Source organism: Python bivittatus, unplaced genomic scaffold (assembly GCF_059951505.1).
Source record: "Python bivittatus isolate LINGU-HERP-01145 unplaced genomic scaffold, Pbiv_v1 ctg000220_np1212, whole genome shotgun sequence".
In the NCBI taxonomy this organism is placed as follows: Eukaryota; Metazoa; Chordata; class Lepidosauria; order Squamata; family Pythonidae; genus Python; species Python bivittatus.
Window position 1 is genome coordinate 41,792,559 of NW_028277048.1, and position 5,333 is coordinate 41,797,891.

The following is a 5,333-nucleotide window of genomic DNA, read 5'->3' on the forward strand; positions in this document are numbered from 1 at the left end:
CTGCAGATCTGAGCATTAATTCTTGCTCTCCTCCACAAACTTCTCAACTCAATAGGACAGGTATGTGAAGGGCGCATTTCTAAAATTAAGGATTGACTGAATTACAATCCTAGATGATATTGAACATGTCTTCTTGAGGAGCCTTTAGCTATGTGATCATAGGAAAATACTATTTTTATAAAAGTAGTATGGAAAGAAATCAGTGGGACAGATGACCCATATTTAATCCAGATGGTTTAATGGGAGCTTTCACGAGTATTACTATAAGATATTTAAAATATTTCAATGCTAAAATGCGTAAGGCTTCCTTTCTTTAAGGACGCCTTATGCATTTAGTGTTGAAATATTTTAAATTTTCTCCATAGACATCAGGGCAATGTACATATATCATGACTTAAAGGCCATTTGAAAATAGTAGGCAAAACTAATCATGAAGGTAGGATAATGTAATAAATAAAGTACACAATTAGTTGAACCGCAGTGTATACTAGATTAGTAGGCATGCTTAAGCTAAAATGCCTAAGCCAAATAATTTTAATCCAGTATTGAAAAAAATAATGACTCTGCAGTATATAAACCTTGACCTTTCTTAATCTGTTGAGTCAATATTACATTATAGGTCAAGTTGGGGGATGGTGCTTTGCTTTCTTAAATAAAATGCTGAGATTTTTGGAATCCAAGCAATTCAAGATTTAAAAAAGGAGGTTTCTTATTCCTGTTGCTCACAAGCAGAGTTAAAAATGATGCTGTAATCCTTTCCTGTTACTATTCCATAGCGGTTGGTCTTCTGCAATTCTTGAGTGGCGGCTTTTTTGGAATAGCTGCGTGGCTTAACTGTTAGTAGAGTTATTGAGCTGCTACTCATTTTGTTAGAAGATACTTGACTTTCCTGAATTCCTTTCCATATAGTTCTCTATGTTCCATACATTTCTCTGGTCCCTTCCTAACAAAATAGTTGGTTTTCGAGGCAGTGGGTAAGGTACAGTCCGGGTTAAAATGAAATCTAGTCTGAAGGTACCTAAGTGTGGGGCTTGATGGGAAACTGCATAAGAACCCTACGTGCAATATATACCTACCATTTTCAAGGCCTGATGGAATGCCAAGGCTAGTTATACTGAGCAAACCTACCTGTTGTTCTAACAGGTTTTTCAGCATGTTATGTCACTGGTATAAAAAGAGAGTTTGTGTCATTTCTAGGTATAGGGGTATTGCTCTTAGTACAACCCTGCATCTGGATTCTCTCCCTAAGAAGCTTATGTGCCATGAGAAGCAAACTATAGTACTGAGGATATTACCCAGCCCTGTTATGTGGCCCCATTTTAAAGCTTATTTCCTGGCCCAATGGGAGGATAGGCTGTGACTTATCCATAAGGATCTCATGAATCATAACAGGATATCTAATAACTCTCTTAAGTCTCTCCAAACCCATAGCCATTCTATTGACAGTCATAACTTTCATCCAGTAACGATAGTGGTTTTTCTGACATCTAATTTTATCAGACTATAAGGTTTTAGAAACATTTGAAGGCATGTTGTGCCAAAGATGTGGGAATCATCAAAACTCCAACACAGTCCTAAGTGTCTTTGCAGCTTTCATTCAATTAAAGCCTTCAAGATATTAATAAATAGAGCTGCTTTTATTACAAGCTTTTTTGGGCTCTGAAAGAAGGCAAGTAAGGCGCAACTTTAAAAATCAAATATACTGGACAAAGCATAAGTGTAGGATCTGCAGCAAATTGGACAAAAATAACTAGCATGCTGGGCAAAATGTTATTCAGATAGGCTGTATTTACTTTGTAACTTCAATTTATAAGGCTGCCCCAACTCAAAACTGATTTTAGGCAGCATACAATTACAACCTGAAAACAAACAAAAGGAAGATCACACAGCAGGAGACATGCATATCACAGCCAAAGCAAACAATACAGATCAAATGGATCCACCACTGATCTATCCCATAGCTTGGAGGAGTGTCTAAAGGCTTGTAGGGGGCAGGGCAGATCCGAATCTTCTTAATTTTGACCTATGCCTGTTGGGGGTCTGTAAACACATCTGTAGCTTATTCCTGTGAGCTCCAGTGGCTTTTTTCCTTAAGAAGGTCTCTTTCACTTTCCTGTTATTCAGACCAAATGCATAGAGGGAGAGAGGAACTACAGCCACAGATTTTATCCCTAACTTCTAAAATCCAATACTGTTGAGAGTTGGAGCCCTCAAGATATCTCTAATTGTACCCACAATTGTTGCATTATGCTGAATGCATACATTTTTGGGGCACTCTCACCTCACACAATTAACATAGCCACTAGACTATAGCGGCTGCTGTTGCTGAAAAAGCAGGACGAATCTCAGGCTTACCACAATGGTATCCAACTGGAGAGCCGTAAACACGTCATGAAGCTATTTTCCCTTTTCTTAGCTGCCTTGGTTGATTTGGTCCAGATTATCCAGAGGTTTGGCTGGAGAGAGTGCTGAGGACAATGTGGCCTGGTCCCAGTTCTGCCACTGTATGTGACAATTCGCTGTGAGCAAAGTAACAGCCACTATGGTGTTGGAGTGTCAGTATTACATTGGGGCTAGGATTCAGGTTCAAATCCCCACCTAGCTGTCCTGGTGAAAGAGCCAGCCTTTGGGATTTGTTCCCCCTGTAGGAAGCCTTGGAATTTTCTGCCCAAAGGCTTTCAACCCAACTTTGCCATAACACATAGAAAAGGGCTCTGCCTCAGTGGGGGGATATTTAAGATAGTGGGAACCCATCATGAGCCAGGTTGAGCAAGCTAAGATATAAATTGCCTTCCATCACATAGCGAGACCAATTTGGCCTCTAGAAAAGCAGGGCTTTATTCTCCATTTGGATGAGGGCAGGTACCAGCAGGTTAGCTGCTTGGTTCTCCACCCAGCTTTGTCTGCAGGTCCTTATCTTTCCTATCTTCTCAATATGTACAAATTAAAGCGTGACTTTAGGCCTTGCTGTGAATCCATAAGAGAGAAGTATGCTTCCTCACTTGTGTTTACATTTTCCTCTCTGCATGAGAGAAACTTGCTCTGCAAAATGGAATCCTGGCTGTTTACTGTAACTAAGCTTGCCAATCTTTTCTTATATGAAAGGAGGGGGTATTTAAAGACGAGAGCCTCTGATAAGCTCCAGCCCTGCCTCCTGATCTCCACATGGAACTCGGAGTACAGTAGAAGATGGGTTAGCCTGCTAACGTGTGAAAGAGCAGCCGCACCTCCGCAAGTGTGTATTTGTGCATGAGTAAGAGAGTGAGCGTCCACCCCCAGGAACCCTTGACCTGCAGCCAAGAGTCAGGAGAAGCAAAACCTGTAGCAGGTGAGGAGGAATGGCAAAGAGAAAGTATAGGCTGGAATGAATGGAAGTCGAGGTGTGTCTGACAGGTGGCTTATCTGGTCTCACACAATAAGCTCCTAGTAATTAAAATAGTCTCTCACGCCCTTTTGAAAGTATATCATGTCATTACTCTGATGACAGCTTAAGACTATCATTTGCAAAATTGCTCTGAAGATTGGACATGCTACAGGGACTTTCTGGTAAATATTGAGGAATTAAAAACATGCATGATTCTTAATGTTGCCCCATATTGTCAAAGCCATGGGGTTTCATCATTCTTTCAGTTTATTGACGCTGAAAGTTGCCAGCCAGAAATGGTCGATGCTTCAGTGGTTCGAGTCCAGCCTTCGCGTTAACAGGGTGAGCTCCTGTTTCCTCCCCAGTTCCTGTCAACCCAACAGTTCGAAAACTTACGTGAGTAGATAAATGGGTACTCTCACTCCGGTGGGAGGAAAAATGCTGGCGGTGCCTTGCAAAAAGGAGTCGGGAGCAGTTGCCAGTAAGCGCGAAAAACCGTGCACACCCGAAAAGGGCGCGAAGCAATGGAAACCCCGGCTCCTGCGCTTGCCAGCTGGGCTCTGCTCTAGGAAGGAGGCTCTGGCAAACCACTTCCGAAACACCTTGCCTTGAAAACTGCAAGGACTCGTCCAAGCAGTCACTGCAGGGTCAGCAATGACTGAGCGCAGACAAAAAAAAAAAAAAATTCACACAATAAGCTTCACTGGGTTAGTTGGGGAGCTTTAAAAGGGAAATTTGTACTAAACTCTGCCATTCAGCTAGGCTGGGGGAAAAGTGTTGAGAGAATTAATAGAGGGTTAAACCTCCAGTCAGGCCCTAAAAAATGGGCTGCTCTAAGAAGTCTGTCAAATTCCTTTTTAACCCCCTTAGGGCCACAGGGAGGAAGGGTGAAAGAAGTAGAAAGGATTGAGTGCGTGTATATGCGTGTGCAGAGGTGTGTGTGTTGGTAAACAAGCTGACATGGGGTAGCTAACCCAAGTCAGGCCCCAACAAATTGAGACAGACAGCCACTTTTCAGGACTGGGAAGACATTGATGGTGTGTCCAACTGGTGAACAGCAAGTAAGTCTTTGCTCTGGGGAGGACTGGATGTCTCCAAACCTTTGCTAGAAGTTACAAACAAAGCATATTTTTAGCAAATATAGAGGAGTGCAACAGGGAAGGATAATCACATGCTGTAATGTATAGATTAGTTTATATAGTCCCCCCTTTCACACAAGCATACACCTCACGAATATTACAGCTGTGCATTTAGATGATCAACTATAAATTGCACTAGTTGAAAAAAAAAGTCCACCTTCATCCCAGTAATTCTGGATCGGCTTCCCTCGTACCTTTTTTTTCTATGTACACCATGCGTGGTTTGTAATAGCTGCATGTCAGAGGAACTGGCAAATGAAATACGAGATCATAGCCATCTATCATTAGCTGCAATGACGACACATGCATCTGATGCCATATTGCAAACTCTGCCCTTTTCTTCTTTCATCCCAACTTTGAATACCAGTATAAAACACAGGGTTTGTGTTGCAACAGATGACACACATTTCATCTCTTCCCTCTTGATGCCGCCACCCACTGGATGCCTATGTATGAGATGTTTTGACTTTCTCATACCTTTACAAAAGAGTAACCTGACACATTGGCAGGAAAACCAAGCAATATAAAAAGATATACATTAGTAATGTTAGGAAACCTGATTAAAAGGTTATGAAACCAATAATAAATGTAGTAGAATAAATTGCATATGAAGAGAGAATCTTTCTGAATAATCAAACTAGTTTTATGATAAACTGCAACTTTTAGTATGGTTTCATTAGCTTTCACAGCATTCTCTAATTTTACCCAAACCAGAGCACAAAGTTGCAGAATATTATGAAGAAATACAAGAGCACCAGATGTTATGGATTGTATTCATGGTTCTTAAAATAATTATGACAAAAACCTTTTATACGGTGTTCTCTCAGATA